At 41.1% G+C, this 17953-nt stretch overlaps 1 protein-coding gene across 1 annotated transcript in view; it reads right to left on the bottom strand.

Annotated features, from left to right (window-relative positions):
- Positions 1-17631, bottom strand: part of TAB2 (TGF-beta activated kinase 1 (MAP3K7) binding protein 2) — a 78023-nt gene extending 60392 nt beyond the window's left edge. The window contains exon 1 of the mRNA XM_087774834.1: positions 17184-17631. The gene's annotated coding sequence lies outside the window, so the exon portion shown is untranslated. The remainder of the gene's footprint in view (positions 1-17183) is intronic.
- Positions 17632-17953: the final 322 nt, after the last annotated feature.

The raw sequence follows: 17953 nt of genomic DNA, 5'->3' as shown, positions 1-17953 counted from the left end.
GTTAAAGAGCAACCACAACAAGAAATTTCACTTTCCAATCGTAATAGAAATCCCACTTGCTACAATCAGCAAGACAAAACCAGGTACAGATATAGTTTGAAACAGATCTGTCACTATAGGCTGGAGGAAAAGGTTAAAAACAGGAAAAGAGCACAGCATAGATTCCCTTGTAGGACACTCAGGAAAATGAAGACCAGAGGAGAAAGGTCCTGAGAAATGACGACCAATGAAAGTGATGTAATCTGAAGCTTTTCATAGTGTCTAAAGGCTATTATTGTTGGCCTGGGAAAGGTGAGAATCAGCAGCAAACAGACTGGCCTCCAAATCAACGGGGCCCATAACTCCTAGTCATAAAAGCATACTCTCTGCTAGGGGGAAGGTTAGCTACAAAGGCACAGGGATACAAATAAAGAAATTGCTCTATGATTCCTACTTTGTTCAGGATAAAAGATGCTTATATACATGCCATGTAAGTGAAAAAAAAAAAGAAACTGTCAATAAAGCCTACTCATCATTTCTTCTATTGAACAGAAACAAGCTGTAAGATACCTGGCATCACCAAACTTCAGCCTAAAAACAAAAAGCAGATGACCATTGGGGACCTTTCAGCTTTGGTGTAGAACAAGGCAAGGGAAAAAAACCTCACATAGCAGACAGTTTAAACTGCAGACTTTTGGAGGGGGACAGGTGAGTTAATAACGCCTACCAGCAACAGTCTTTGACTACCCTCTATAGTATTCCTCTAACTTGTGTGTTATTGATATAAATCCTACCAAGTACTGTTTATAACTACAAGGTCCCCAATATAGAAGTCCATGTGTCTACAATGACTTGCTGATCCAGTTCTTGGAAACTGCAACTGCTCTTGAAAGATAATTTTACTACCCCTCTGCTAAAACTCTTATCTACTTCAAAACATAAGACACCAGCACGATTTAAAGACTCAAAGTTCAGTCTCTCCTCCTCCAATTCCAGCAGTCTTCAACATTTTAAATTTCATTCTCTCAGTCCCAAGAGAGAGGTGACTGAGCTGCAAAAAGAAAATTGCCTCAGCAGCTACCTACACAAGTTTGGATGATGGATTAAACATGTAGGGACAATAACAACAAAAAGTCCCTTTTTGTGTCAAGGAAAGAAAAAAAAAGCGTAAACAACATGATCCTAACTGAGAAAAGAGAAGTAAAAGTCTCAGAACAGATTATCAGAGAAGACCTCGCTCCACATACACAGTTGTACAGTCTGATGCCCCTGACTCACTATTTGCTCAAATACTGATAAAAGCAAACGTCTGTTCTCCACAGATAACGTTAAAGGTAAAAATAAACAACACATGGAATAACCAAATAATTGAATTATGTTACCAAGACATTTAAGTAATTCTATTGCAAATACCTAAAAACTACAGTCATGGTCCCTTTGAACAGAGCAAAGATACTTAGAATATCACTATCCTTAACTGCTGAAGAAAGAAATTTAACAAACCTCTCCCTTATGAACATCTGTAATCACCAGGCATCTTAGAAAAAAAATAAAAATACTGGTGATGAAACACTCCCAACTCCTCTCCCTCATTTAAAAAGTGAAGAACGAACCTTGAATCAGAATTGTCATGGAATTGGAATCTAACCATAAAAGAGATTAAATGCATCATTCAAGCCTAATCGAAAACTAGTTTCTTCAGAATATCCAGGCTGAAAATTAGGTTCTCCAGCTTTTCAAAGAATGCAGTCTCTGTCTTCCTCTTTACACCTTTCACACACAGCATATTTCTTTCTGCTCAAGAGCAGCTTCAATTAAAATGTTTTATTACAGACAATACCACTTTGAAACACTCAGACTACTTCAATCCAGAAAATAAACATTGTCAGTATATTAAAATGTTTCACGTATCAATTAAAGTATACCATGCAAAATTATACATGTCAAGCCTAAATCTGTATCAAACTGAAAAGCAGAAGTCAGAGAAAATTATTTCTTTTTGAAACGTAAAGGTTTTTTTGAGGTAGAAAATGAGTGGCTGAAGCAATCAGTCATAGGTTTCTCGTACTTCAGTTAGGTAAAAGCAGAGTTGTTCTAATGGGGGCAAACATTTTTGGCTATTTTAAGGATTTTGGGAAAATCCTTAGAGTCTATTCAAAGAGGTCATCTTCTGAGAACAGCAGGCTTAAAGATATAGTGTAATAACCAAATGTCTGATTAAAAGATATGTCTGAAGATCAAACAGAACACATCCTCAGTTTTGTGCACTGCTGTACTTTATTTTACCCATACTTTCCTGAGAAGATGACTTATAATCAAAATTAAAAACTCTCCTTTTTTCATTTTGCCACACTTAAAAGTTTTTCCAATTACACTTGGAACTGGCAGGGTAGGACAAGCCTCAAGGCAGTATCAAACTCTCTTGCTTTCCTCAGGCATGACCAGTGATATCTTGTCCTGCAGCCTCCAAAACGGTGAAGTCTCTTACAGACATCTCCCATCCCATAGCAATTTGATCAGCTGGGAGGTGGGTAGGAAGGAGGCTAATAAGCAAAGAAAAAAAATCTACTCGCTCCTTGAAAGTACACTGACCATTTTCAAAACACTTTCGCCTTTTGTAATAAATATGACAGTATCACCTATCACTACTGATTATTCAAAAGAGTAAAACGTGTGACCACTATCAGGCACTTAGGACATGGGACTGTCTCATCAGTACCTACTTCCCACAGAAATAGATGCAAGCAGAATGAAAGGTCTGAAGCAACTGGACCAGTGGGCATGGAGTCAGATACCTAAGCAGCTAAGAACCATGAGCTCCAGCTTCCCTCCTGTTCTTTAATCATAAACTGAGCAACTATAGGGCAACTTCTACTCCCTTCTCATTTACCATGGGTGACTCACCTTGCGAATCATCTCAGTTTATTTCATGAACTTTGAGACTGAATTTCCAGCAACCCTCATGCTATTCTCCCCTGGTCAAGAAGCACAAAGGATTGTGTCACACACATACTTTTACTTCCGGGCTGGTTGAGTATTTTCTTTTCCATTCTTCCCCTCTTTACAGAAATCTTACAGAATTTCTTTAATTGATAGGAGAGGTGTCACTGGTAAATCCACCGTTTGGGTAAATACCTACTGAAAACGAGACTGGCAAAAAATAAATTCCTTTTTCATCTTAGTCAAGGACTTGAGTTGTTTACTCATAATGTTTCGATGACAGTAAGGCTGGGTATTTCAGCCACTCCTTAAAATGCAGTTCCAAAACAATTCAATACTGCCACTGTCATTCCCCCGGCTCCCAGGCATGCATTCCCCCTCTCCCTCCTGTGATCTAAGCCAATGCTGGCACTCAGACGATCCTGCAGCAAGCCAGTTCAGGGAGCAAAACCGGGGGTGGGGGGGGGAAGTAGTGTTAATTTTCTGCTAGTTTAGCTTTGAGTCAGATGAATGTCAGCGTGAACACAGGGAAAGGAACAGAGCCAACTTACACTGATTTACAAATCACACCCTTAAGTCTTCCTGAGGGCAATCTTGGAGGAGGGGAAAAAACCAAGGTTGTACTCAACATTAAAAGAGACTTTTCTGATTTTACATTACCTTAGCACTAGAATAAACACTTAGGAAGTTAAACATCTAGCCCAACTACACAAAGCTGTCTCTGGCAGCTGTTACAATCAACCAACAATGTGGGCCTGTAGGGTAAGAGGAAGGAAGAGACATACAAGTTCTACAGAAGCAACACAAAAAGAGTTAATAACAGCAAACCACTTCCTTGAGTTGTGAGGAGCTAATTGGAAACAACTGTGTTAAGAGGCACCTAAAGTGAGAGTAGGCGGAGGAGTTTCAGAAGGGCTGGTAGGACACCACCAAGAGGGAAGCTACCACCAAGAGGTAGGGAAGAAAGACCTTCAGCTATTTAACACAGTACCATAAAGAACAGAAGGGCCACAGAAGTCCCCTTTTCTGTCTATCTTCTTCTCTAGAAGGGGAATTGAGGCCCTTGGATAGGGAGGGTGTCCATATTAGGAAGAGGCCTATACAGCTGGGCTGTCATACTTTTAGGCTAACAGAGCTTGACTTTGTATCTAAGTGTGGTTATCTTCACCCATGAAACTACCTAGGGTAACCGAGGACAACTTTGACCCAATAGCTGCCAGTGAAAAGGGGAAAGAAAGGGAGAAGCATGGTCATGGAAACTAGGGGTTGTTTTCTTTTTCTTCTCTGTTAGCTCCCAAACTAACATATGTAACGACAAAACCAAGACTACCGTTGCAACATTTAGGAGGAAGCCTCTAGTTTCCACTTATTTTCTGCCAACTTCATAGTAATAGGAAAAAATAAACAAAAATCCATTAACCTGGGAAAAAACCTACATCAAGATGAGGTAACAGACACTGATAGGCAAGAGTCAAATAGAAATACTCATGGTGGTGCCAATACAACTTACTTTTCCTGTCGCTTTTCTTCAAGGAGCATATTTTATACACAAGTAGGGAAAAGTAACAGACAGATGTCTAAACAGGTGTTCCTCTGGCTCCCAATTATTTTTGCATACTTTTCTTCTTCTAGTATAAAATACAGATTTCCTACCTAGGAACAGATAATATATTTTAAAATTCACTATTTCCCCCCCTGAGTTTCCCATGTTTCACTACGAACTTTCTTCAACAAAGAGAAGAATGCTACTGGTTCTCCAACCTTCTATAAAGGAAAGAAAGACGTGATTACTGCATTTCTGCTCTGTAAGGGACTAACACCACCGACCCTTTTTTCTGCACTTTACTCCATACACGATTCAGGGAGAAGAGATCAACAAGGGAGAGGAAAGCTGGGAAGAGCAGCAATGCCTCCAGTATTCAAGGCTTCTCAATACATATTGTTTCCTGCTCTTATAACCTTTAAAAGATAGCCACTAATCCTTTTACAAATTAACCTATCTTCTACCTTTTATACCTTAAACAGTATCTCCTTATAAAGGTCCTGACACCAGATACAGACTAACAAGACAAGTAGATAGTCAAGAGGAAAAAAAAAAAATAACCTGCTCTGAAAAAGGCAGATGAGGAAAGTAATAGAGGGAAGTTGAGAAACAACAGAAAAGACACCTCACAGCGCAAGGCGAGTAAAGAGCTTTTAACCTTGTAAGGTCCTCCACTTTGTCACGCTGCTTGGGAAGAAAAGACTCCCACAACAGCAGCAAGATTTACAGAAGACTAAAATCCACATTAAAAAATACAGAAAATTTGCAACTAAGATTCTGTCCATCTTATCTTTATTCCTTTCTTGCAAACTATGGACAGCGGGGCAGAGGGAAAGCGCGGAAGTAAACCATTGTTTAAAAAGCTAGAAATCAAGATTACGCTATCATCTAGCAGCAAAAATAGAAAAGGGTTCTTGCCGAGACTGACATACACGTATTATTAAACCATGAAATCTAACAAACTATATTTTAAATTATAAAATCACCAATATTTTAGACATATTAATACATGTCAAGAGTAAAAAAGTTATTGTTTAACTAATTACTAAAATAATGAATTTTTTTATTAACTTGCCAATTATTCTAAAAATGAGATAATTTCCCACTCCCTTTATAAAGCACTTATCTTCCCACTCAGATTTTGACTTTCGTCTGTGTTTTCTGGATATTACACCACCTTATAGCCTTTACCTAAGAAATTAGCTGTGTTTTATCTTTTTCTTTACAACTGGAGTTAAACACTGAAAATATAAAAAGTACATACAAATGAGGACAGTTAAGCCTCCATGTTTAAGTTTACTCTTCTAATCACCGATATAGCCAGATATCAGGTGTTTTCAGGAAACTAAAGATAGCAGTGAGATCCCATTTTATAAAAACAAATATTAGACAACTCCATGGAGGAAAAGTAGCTCTGCTAGTCTGGATAGCTCTTCACAGCTTAGACCTACTAACACATTTCTTGCATTTGCAATGAAGATAAGCGGCCTGTTAATAGAAGTAGACCGACTTTTGAAAGATAAGATGAACAATATCATGCAGATAAAGTGGCAAAGGATTCGTAACTATTATACTTAGCTTCATATTTCAGAAGGATTCAATTTTTCACCCATTCCAATTTTCTAATGCTTGTCCTGCAAAAATACTAAGCTGTGGGTTACAGGCAGGCATAATTTAAAACTGCAGATGTGGACTTCTCACAGGAGCTGGCAAGAACAAAGGTACCAAAAAACCCCTTGCGCTTTAATTTTGTGATAAAAGCACAATTTTTTTCCCCATAAATGAACAGCAGAACAAGTATTATTCCTTCCAATTACATATAGTTTCCTTCTCACAAAAGGTTCAGAAAGGATGACAAAACAATGACAATAAATTCTTAAGTTTAGAAGGCAAACAAAGCTGCACTGCTAGGCTTCTCCTAAATCAATTTAAAATCCTAGTCCATTCATGTACATCAGAAAACAAAGCTACAGAAGCCAGAGAAGCTGTACTGCAATAGTAAAATGTGAAATGAGAACATGCTTTTGAAATCAGTGAATTTTGACAGTCTGAGCAGTCACTGTAGGCATTCTGCAACATCCATTGACATGACAGTGTAAGGTGATGACCTGCCCTTATCACAGGCAGCAGCTTGAAGGCACACAGACAAAGCTGAAATACTATTTTGCTCTAAGTCTCATAAAAACTTCAAACCAGAAGACAACTGTTTTTTAATTAACCAGATCTCATGCTAGTATAACTCTGGATATTTTTCTAGCTAAAGTATTTTTTTCAGTATGAACTATAATATGTTGAGTCAAGTTGAAGGTCTCAAGATCTCATTTGCGTTGGCAAGAATTTCCCCACTCATTGATGGGGAGTGGAAAAAACATTCCGGAGAGTTGCCATTGGCTCTACACTGAAGAAACACAAGCTACAGTTTGGCCTGTTCTTTTGGCCAGTCTCAACAGGAAGGAAGCCTGTAGCTCCATCAACTCTGCTAACACCATTAGGTGGTACTTTGACTTTAAGATACTCTCTGTCGCAGGGAATTTACTTGCAATTGAAATCCACAACAAAAAATTAAGCAAAACCAATATAATAAACACAACCAAGAAAAAAGAAAGAAGTAATGTTGAACTTCAGCACCTAGAAGGCTTAAACACTTGTGTTTTGTACAGCATTTTGTACACAGATGGACACTTACATTAAGATTTAGCTTGAAAAAGTTGTTAGTATCTGTGAGCCTGAAATCTCAACATGCAGGCCAGATTGGCAACTACTGTTACGTTCTAAAGTCCATCCAAAATCTGCAATTTAAAGAAAGAGAACACCTACACACTAACTTTAATTTACTCATCTTCAAATGAAGCTTTATATTCACTAATATGGCTGAACAGCAGATTATGATTTAATAGATTCACCAGTTTCCTCTCATAACCATTAAAGGTTACAAAAGCCTCTAACTCTAGGCCAGCTCAAATAATACTCCCCTGCAGTACACTGGTGAAACAGGAATATCTTTACAAAACATCTGTTTTGCTATTCCATTTTAACCACATCTTTCCTCAAGTGTCAACAAGCGCTGCACCTCTTTTCTAAATGATTCTCTCCATCTTTCTTTCCATAGTTTACATACCTCATTGCAGTTATGCTTATCTATTAGCCACACTTTCACCAGTTTCAATGGGACCTGAATTTCCTACTCCACTGCAAAACTGGACTACAACATTCAAAGACTAAACAGCTTAAAAAAATCTAGGCATTCTTACTGACAAAAAGACGACTGCTAGGATTGTTACAGGCACCATCACTTAAAGCTCGCTAATTAAAACATGCCTGCTGAAAGCATTTAAGACTCCTTGATTATCTCCAGAAAACAGAAGAAAGATTACTGTTACTGTCTTTCTCCCAGGTAGGCCACTGGTAAATATTTCACACAGTCACAGAATCCACATATGTGGGTTCTGTGGTGAAGTCAGTTCAATTAGCTCCTGCCCTACTTTTTGAGGGGCTAGCTTTTAATTTGCATCATTTTGGCGATTCAGTTGGTGACACTGTAAACAGCTGCAGTATCACAGACGGGCAGAGATGAATTCTTGAACTGGTCTTCCTGCTTGTCTACTGTAGCACCATTCTTAGGTCTACAGCTTCACAAGAGGCTTTCTTCATCAACAATACCAGCTTAATAAACTCTTATCTCTTCCTCTACTTCTTCGCCATACCTCAGTCGTGTGGAAAAACCTATTTGTGGGATCATACTTTATTATAAACCACACCAGTGAACCAAGCAGAAAGGATGACAAATCCATACACTGTCACTGCTGTAGTGCAAAACATCCCCCACAGTGTGAAGTTATAGGAAACTACTGAACTGATCTAACAGCTCCTCAGTATCAAGAGGTTAGTCTCACTCCATGAGATCACCTAAGACAGTTAAATAGCAATCAACTTTTTTTAGTTAGTTTTCTAACCCCTGGTACATAGACTGACCTGGCTCACAGACAGATGAGACAAGTACCAGAGCCCAGCTGCTTGTGTCAGTGAAAGAAATCTTCCCTCTTCAGTCACAGCAAACTATCAGACTGGCCCCCTGATGTTCACAAATGCTTGCATTCTTCCATTCTCTGCTTTAAACCTGCTATCTCAAAGCCATTTTGTTATATTAGTCCAAGAGTATCTCATTTACATAGAAATACTGACAAAAGAGGTCAAGCATTCCTTTCATGGCAGCAAAAGCATATTTTGTATCAATAAACCAAAACTACTCACCCAAGTCAAGGCTGAAGCTCTTCCAGAAAAATAACACCATTTTGCATGCATAACTGCAGCTACACTAGCAACCTCTGCATGCACACAGCTACATTACAGAAGGATGATACTTTCATGCATCCATAATGATGCAGCCATGTTGGTACCATTCACAGCTTTGACAAGACCTACATCACCAGAAGAGTGAAGATGACAGATTATCATATTGATTTTTTTTTTCCCCTCTGCAGCATGTGTATGAAAGCACTACTGGGAGAACTGATATTTTCCTTTCAGTCTGGAAACCACAGGGGTTTTCAACCCCATGCAGGGGAAAAAAAAAAAAAAAAAAAAAAAGAAACAAATAATGGGTATTTTCTCTGAACATTACTGCTTAACACATCACCTGCCAGAAACAAGAGGCTGGAGAGAACAGAAATTTCCACAATCCGAATGACAGTTCTCTCCTGCTGCTTACAACTTATTTTATTCTCCTTCGCCAGATACTGTGGAAAAGGAATCTAAGAATTGTTGCACTTCTTTAGGCCTGGGAAAGGAAGATCAAAATGTGCTTCTTGTGGAGGAGCAGGAACTAATTCTTTAGCAACCCCTTTTATACATAGCTACATCATAACTCAGATACACAACAAAGTAAGTTATGTTGCTTAAAAATTTGCTATTGGTCAAGTTCCTCCTTGTATTCAACTCATTTTACAAAAAAATGTTCTCATTCTGACTGAAGCCCCAAGTGCAAGCATCATAGATGTGATCCACCTTCAACAGAATTCCTAGCTTTGATACATCTACCTTTACTCTAAGCAGCTACCAATGAATACAACCTGGTGAGGGTCTAACCCAAGTAATTTCATAATTCTTGCATGAATCGTTCAGACAAATCTTAGAAGTCATGTGTCAAAACAGCTAAATGAATTACAGCTATTAAAGACTGTTTTAATTAATTTTTTAAGATTGGCACAGTTTAAAATGACTGAAGAACTAACAGGCATAATAGATGAAAGATAACACAAATACTTTGTTAAATGTCTTTGTCTAATCCAATATATGCATGTGGGTAAACAAATTTTATTATTCATGGGACTGCAAACTCTTCTGGGACTGACTTATTTAATAAATATTTATACAGTGCTTTGCACAAAAGGGCCTAATCCAAGTCAAGCTCTTTAGCCAATACCAAAGCATAAATAAAATATAATAATCTGGTATTGGCAATTATTCCAGCAAGACAGTTTAAAATACACAGTTTGAGACACACATACAAAAAATCTTATCCCCATTTACCAAAGACAAGACCAATATTTTAAAAAGGGAATAAAACACCAAATTTTTTAACTGAAGCAGCTTCATAAGCCAATGTGAAACATACCGCTTTCTACTTATCAACCCAAAATGCGTTTTTAAGGATACTTTTGCTGAGGCCCTGGAGATTCCCTGTTCCTAGGCTTAAACCTGTTCAATTAAAGAAGGCTCTCTAAGAAGGACAGCCTACCATTCCCTTTCAAAAAACAAATGTTTGTTCAACAAACAGAAAGTAGCAGTTTGAACCAGTTGAATGAATTAGAAGAAATTCAAGTACAGACCTCATGACACTTTTTCTCTCTCATTCTCTCAGGAAAGCCTAAATGGAGTAGTGGCAAACTTCACAACTGAAGAGGAAACAGAATGAGAAGGAAACGGCAAGTGCTGAACCTGTCTCTTAAGAAGCAAGAAAAGTTTCCACGAAAAAAGATTAGAACAAAAAAGAATGCCAGAGAGAAGTATAAACAAGAGGGCACTAATGTTTCAATTGTAAAATATATATTCTATATTGCCTAGGAAAGGGAAAGGGAGAGTGAAGAAAGGATATGAATGAACAGATCTCCTTTTTTCTAGCTCACTTACAAATATGATGGGATGTCAGTAAAAACGTGGTTGGAGGACATAAATTCCACATGGGAGAGATTTTTAAAGAGTCAAGAAAAAATAAACATAAAAAAATATGAATGCTATAAAAAGCCAGGAGAGTACTGTAAGAAGAGATACATAGCACAGCATTGACACAGGAAACTTTTCTTAAGGGTTTAAACACAACATGAATTGACAAAGGACACAATTACATGCCACACCGTCCAACTTCATCTTTCTTAAGTGTGCCTTTTTTTTTTTCCTATGTAGGTGAAACAGTTCATAACTTTTTCCACCTGGGGAAATCAAGCTCAGGACCTACACGGGAAAATACTTTTCCGCATTTCTAACCTTCAGTACAAAGTAGAAATCGATATCCCCCCCAACAGCCTTAGGAAAACAGATGATTTATCTGGATGTACATATTAGTCATAGCTTCTGAGGCATCGGATCGGTAACAAGTACTAATGTATTGTGGGATGGTTAGGTTCTGAAACTTACTGTGGTTTTTTTTTCAGTTAGTTTATCCTGCTGAAGTAGTAAGACATGCTGAGAATTTATTCATAAACAGATGGATCAACAAATGAGATTTTTTTTTTTTTTACATACAATGCAATTTCCTTTGAAAAATGCATTCTAAAACCCTGGCTTTGACAGCCTCTAAGAATTTTCCTAAGAATTACTCCCTAAACATTTAGGCTTGATCTTTCTACAAGTCACCTATGAAAATACCTGATAACAGCAAAACATCTTCTTGAACAATAAAGATATGCTGCAGCAAATAAAATTAAAAGCTTGCTGTTAAGAATATTTCACATATCTGCCAGTGATTTCTTATCCGTTTCTACTAGCACTACCTACAAAATAGAGGTATACCAGATAAATACGTATTTCAAGATTTAATGAACTACATAAAGATGTATTATAGACTAAAGATTTTAATAAAAAGCAAATATTTTCAGGCTTATTAAAACAATCTGATACTACCATGGCTCATCTTCATAGATAAATCTATTAGACCTAGGAGTCTATTAAATACACCATTGCATGCGACAGTCCACAGACACATCACTGAATTATACTATTAGCATGAGACAAACATCTAAGTCATGTTATCTAAGGAAACTATAATTATATATGATGTAACAATAAAATAATGCTTTTGATAAAGTATTTTGAGAATAACACGTATTTCTTATGCAGCTTAAGTAAATCCTCTCTTACTCGTGCACATTCTTGCCCTGTGCTGCTACATGCACTGTGTCAGTCTAGGTGTTAGGGAAATCCTGTGTTGAATCAGACCCATACAAACATGTATGCAGGCACAGCAGCAGAGGCCCTGTGTACGTGAAAGCAACAATATCACCAAACATCTAACAGCCACCTTACCCTAAGAGTTTCTATCACTGTAGTCAGAAGCGTACCACTGTTACAACAAGATCTTAGCAGCCCAGCACTCTGCTCAGCTACCTTGCACATCTCACCCTTTTTTCTCTTCTTTTTTTTTTCTTCAGTATTCATCTTCTTAAGAACCTATTGTAACATGCTTTTTGTTTAGTAAACCAAAACTGGCAGCTGCTGCTAACCTTCCTCTTAAAGGCATTGTCCCATAAATAGCAGAACCAACAAAGCCCCGTTTCCCACAGATTTGCATTCTGTCTCAACCATGCCCCCGTGTTCCAAGCAGTCACATTCCACCTCTATCCCAGATGCCTATTATCTTACCCCTCTCTTCCAAGCACTAGCCACAATATACTTAACCTCTCATGTCCTCTAACTACTGACTGAAGAAGAGAGTACTGCGCTTCATAGCTAGTTCTTTACCCCACAGACAACGGTTTGCTGGCCAACTGGCAGGCCAAATATTGCTAAATACAGGTAACTGCTAAATTCATGCAAAACTTTCCCCTAAAGAGATGACCTTACTCAACAAATCCATCAATTTTAAGAAAGCTTGTGAAATGTTATTAAAATATAAAATCTTTGAGACCTTGCCCCTTGGCTAATTTCTTTGCTGAAATTAGCTGATGAGCTCAAAATTTATTGAGAAATAGGATTAAAGAAAACATAATTGCTCAAGATTCGTGTCTTTAGAAAGGTGAATTAACGATGGTTTATACACTACACAAATATATAAAACCAAACAGTAACTCTATTTCTTAAAAAAAACCCCACAACACAAAATAGATGCATCTGAACATCTTATCCATGTGAGAACAGTTGATTCTGAACTCCCAAACTGCAAAAATTTATTTTCTAGCATGTCTAATTAACTAACGTTTCTTAAAGAAACTGCACTTACACGTTCTATTTGTCCTCTTAATAAGTATTTGCATCCTTCGACAATTTTCAAGTGCATTTTAAAGGAGGTGTAAAAGTCTTAAAGACAAAAAAAGGCTTCCATGAATTTAATGAGAACTGGCAGCTTCGTAGAAAAAAGAAACTCGAATTCATGCCTTCAATGAGTGGAAAAGCAGGTGGAACTCTGCCTTCTCCACTGGCAGCCCCAGCAGACCAACAAGCCAGCACGCACATAGCACCAGATTTGATTAATTCTGGAACAAGTTTTAGATACTTAGTATTTGAGTGTTTTATCTCACTCAAGAAAATCAAAGCAGTGAGCATATGTAGTGGCTTTGTCCTGTTTTTTGTAAAATCTAGCAAGCCTAACAATATCATGACTAATAGATGCACAGTTTTGGCTGTTCGGGGTTTTTGTTTTTTTTTTTTTTTTTTTTTTTTTAAAACTTGTATATGTAACCTACAGAAATGTATGGGTTTTTTTCCCTACCACTGTGTGTTCCCAAGTTAATGCTTCTCTAAACACTGAAGGGAGCACAAGTTTTGCATCCATTCTGAAACACCTATTTTTAAATAATGGAAAAACTAGATTCTGCTCATAGTACAATCAGGATCTGAATGAGTTTTAAACCACTCATCATTAAAGACAGTGAAATTTGATCTTCATCTGTGCTCAGAATAGGAAAGAGCTATACATTTTCCATATTGCTACAGAACTTGATTACACATAGCATTTTTCTAAGAATATAATGCATATTTTAAACAAAAGGATTTCTTTTTTTTTTTTTAAATTCTGTGGCCAGATACTAACTTAAACAAAGTTTATTTAGCATATTACCATAAGCTGTGCTTAACGTCTTGCCACCAAAAAAAAAAGTCTAACACATTCTAAAAATATTAACTATTTAACTACACCTTAACTGCACCTATGGCAACAAGAACATCCTGAGTGATGCCATTCATTTAACAACGGACGTTCCAAGAATATGAGGATACCATATACAAACAACACAGATCTTTCAACTTTAACTATGTCAAGCATTTCACTTGGTTTCGCTAGAACCCGATTACTACTGATTAAGGAACACCAAAATCCAAAGGCAGCATAACACAAAGCTAGAAAGAACTCAGTAAATGTCTGTATACTGTTTGGAATACTTTCTTGTATGAGAGTTGAGCTTGCTGATCAGTTCAATGAAAGTAGGTTCCTAATTTTACTATAATGAGGAAAAAGGTCTACAAAAGCTTTTGTCAGGGACAGCATTAACTAATTATGACAGTGATTTTTTGGTAAGCATTCTAAAGAGAGGGTGAAACTGAAACAACTATTATACTGACACCTCTGACTACAATTAAGAGTTTATAAAAAATATTATCCAATTGTGAATCTGACAGCTTTCTCACTCTCACAGTTGCATTTAAATACATGGAATCCAACCCAGGTCAGTTTGCTAAGCAGGGCTCAAGATGTTTTAGAACATCCACCAGCATTTTTCCTGTTTGAAATAGAAAGCGTATACTTTTCCAGTTGAGATAACCTACTATGCAATTAAAGAGAAAACAACAACAACAAAAACTTAATCACGTACACATTAGTGGGAATAAAGTTAACTTTCATTTCAATCATTTAAATATTTGAGTTTTGAGTACAGCTTTAAAAAAAATCCAGTTCTGAATCACTGGAATTTTTGTTCTATTTCCTGTAAAAGCACCAACAGCAACATCGTTCAGCATTCCGCTTGCAGCAGTTCAGAAAAGATCAGCCTGATCCCTCAGTCCTAAATTTACAGTCATTTCATAAACTTGAGGTCTCATCTGACCAGCTTATTTCTTCCAGTGTTTCCAGCCATGGAGATCACGATAAGGAGGTGGCACTTGCAACAGGATGAAGAGCAACCTAGTTTTATGTTTCAAAGCACACTCTCACAAAGAAATAGTTTGCCAAAAGCTCTTTAAGCTGCCTAGCAAAAAAAAAAAAAAAAAAAAAATATATATATATATATATAAGTTTTCTGAGAATAATCTCTTCAACAGATGACAGGTTTAATTCTACAAGGCTTGAAAAGCACACCAGTTATCTATAAAGCCAAAGACCATTACAAAACAACACAGGACCTCAGCCTTCAAAGCAATGCCACGGTGAGAAAAACCACCATCTTCTTCCATCCTGTCACTGCTGGAAAAGAGAAGTTTCTACCAAGAGACTGTCATAGGAAGAATGCCCATTTTCAACAATTCTATTTTTATATCAGCAAATTTAAAGGAAGACAGAAGAACCCTTTGACTTCTCTTGATGTTGAGAAGGAAAAAGGTTTACATTTCGCAGAAAGCTGGTGTAAACAAGGGTAGCATAGCAAGATGGCGGCACTGCCCCCACATTTAATGACAGGGATGATGCTTTATCAAACATCTCTCAGAAACAAAATTGGGATGACCGAAACTGAGTATCTTCTCTAACGGCCTTCCTCCCCTCTTCCCCTTTGCAGGTTCTCCTGTGAAGCAACATGAGAAAAACCACCCAGGTCTTCTCAGTTTTTAAAAGAAATCGAGAGTCAGCTCAGCATCCATTCTGCTGCAGCGCAAGCCAAGATACTATCTACAGATGAGCCTCTAAGTTTAACATAGGGATAACAGCCACAAGTGACTGAAACTTTCATTTAAATTGAAGGGCAGAACTTACTGAAGCTGATGACATGTCTCCTAATTTGTCAGTGGAACTTCCCTCTTGCCAAAGGCAGATACCAGAATTCTGAGGTTTGACAAAACCCAATTGCAATAATACAGATAAAGAACAAATAATTGAAATATGTACATGAAATGCAAATGCCTGCTTATCTGGTAAATCATTAGTTAAGCTGAAAATTATTCCTGGTTTCAGCAAATCGTGGCCAATCACGAATATAGTGGTATTGCTATAGTCGCTAGCCCTCCTTACTTCAGTGCATGTGCAGTACCATTTTGGTGGCTAAAGTTCTGATATAAAACAATTTGAGCAGTCTAAGAGAACGACTCGGTTTCAAACGTACGTCTTTTAAACACCTACATAAGTCAGAGTACTGAAAATTACATGCAACACCATTTTCAGCATTCTCCAGTTGAACTTCAGAAACAGCTTTATTCAGTCTATATCAAATACCCTAAAAGCTTACGATGACTAGAAAACCACACCTGAAACCTACTCCTTGCTAAGAAGTACTCCTTCAGAATTCCTTTTTTAAGTATGTACTTACTATCACTAACACAGAAACACCTACAGGTGCTGGGCAGAAACCAGAGTCTGCTGAGGTGCCAGGTACAGTACAAAGAACACAAGGTCCCTGTCCTGAAGGCCTCGCAACATCTAAAAGGCTGAACGCGCAGTCCGGTTAACGCAAGCGTTTCAATGAATGAGACGAAGTACTACGCACCTCCGCGCAGCGTTCCCAGGGCTCTCAGAGGGACGAAACAGAAAAAGCGATGGGGAAAAGAAAAAAAAAGACCGTATGCATCCCCTCTCTTCGAACTCCCTCTTATCAGAACCATTTCAAGAATTTCTAGTCAACAATTAAACTGACTCGAATAATGGAAACTAACGTCCCAAATATACTATATATGGAATCGAGCCCAGCCAGCCCCCGCAGAGACGCCAGGCTCCGAGCGCTCGCACCTCTGACACTTGGTTCCTCCTCCGCAAATGGCGGAGCCTCGCCCAGCGCGGGCACACCTGTCACCTGCCAGGCGCCAGGCCGGCCCCCGGCCCTCCCTCGCCCCGCAAGGCGACAGCCCGCTGGCCGGCTGCTTCCGCTCCTCCGCGGGCCGCCGCAGCCCCCCGCCGCGGGGCAGGCCGGGGCCGGGGCCGGGGCCAGCGCCACGCACGCCGCCCCGCGCCCCCCGGCCGGCGGGCCCGGACCCCTCCCCGCGCAGGAAAATAAGTTTCCATCCCTCGCTGGACGCCCCGCTGCGCGGTGGCTTCCCGGGCCGGGCCGGCCCTCCTCCCTCCCCTCCCCTCCCCTCCCCACCCCGCCGGGGAGGCGGACTCCCACCCCGCCCCACCACGCCGGGATGAGCGGGGTGCCGGGGGCTGCCCCCTCCCCGCGCGCAGGCCTCCCCTGCCCTCGCCCTGCCAGAGCCCGCGGCGAGGAGAGGGGCGCCGGCAGCGCCCCGGGCCCCTGCCCCTCTCGGGCCCGCGGGCCGGGCCGGGCCAGCCCCCCGCGCCTCTCCCTGCAGCCCCCCGGGGATGGGACCAGCCCCGCCAGGAAACCAGCCCGGGGAGCTGCCACCAGGCCCGCCTCGGCGCGGTCCGCCTTACCCTGCCGCTGCCGCCGCTTCTCCGCCTCCTCCTCCTCCGCCTCCTCCTCCTCCTCCTCCTCCTCCGCCTCCCCCACCACGGCAGCTACCGCCGCCACCAGCGCCGCCGCCGCCTCCGCCCGGCAGGGGGGACCCCGCCGACCCGACCCGCTCCGCAGCCTCCCGCCGCCGCCGTTCCGCTCCGGGGGGGAAGGACGAGGAGGAGGAGGAAGGGAAGGGGGGAGTCCGTGCTGCCGCCGCGGGCGGGAGCAGCGGGGAGGCCGGGGTGGGTGGGTGGGTGCCTGCGGCGCCGCTCCCGTCCTCAGCTGGAACCGCTCCGGCTGCGCGTCGCTCCCGGCCCCCCCTCCCCCCGCTCGCTGCGCTCCAAATCAAAATAGTGTCACAATATGGCGGCGGCGGCGGCGGCCCAGCATCGCGAGACCGGGCCCCGGGTGCTAACGGGATGCGGCGCCCGCCAATGGGCGCCGGGGGGGAGGGGGCCTCGGGGGCGGGGCCTCCGCCGCCCCCGCCCCCAGGGTGGGGCGTGGGGGGAGGGGCTGCGCGGCGCGGGCGGAGGGCAGGGGCCGCCACCTCCCCGTTACGCGGGGGCGGGCGTCCCGTGCCGCGCGCCGGCTGCCCCGCCCCTCCGCAGCACGCGCGCGGAGCGCGTGGGGTAACGGCCGCCAGCGGGGTCCGCGGCCCAGCTCGGCCCGGCGCTGCGACCCTCGGCCCCGCGATGCGCGGAGGCCCCGCCCCGGCCCCTTCAGCCCCTTCGCTTCCCTCGCCCCTTCT

The sequence above is a fragment of the Nipponia nippon genome, unplaced genomic scaffold (assembly GCF_047370975.1).
Source record: "Nipponia nippon isolate SJK-2023a ecotype South Korea unplaced genomic scaffold, ASM4737097v1 scaffold_4, whole genome shotgun sequence".
NCBI lineage: Eukaryota > Metazoa > Chordata > Aves > Pelecaniformes > Threskiornithidae > Nipponia > Nipponia nippon.
This window is presented reverse-complemented; position numbering and strand designations above follow the sequence as displayed.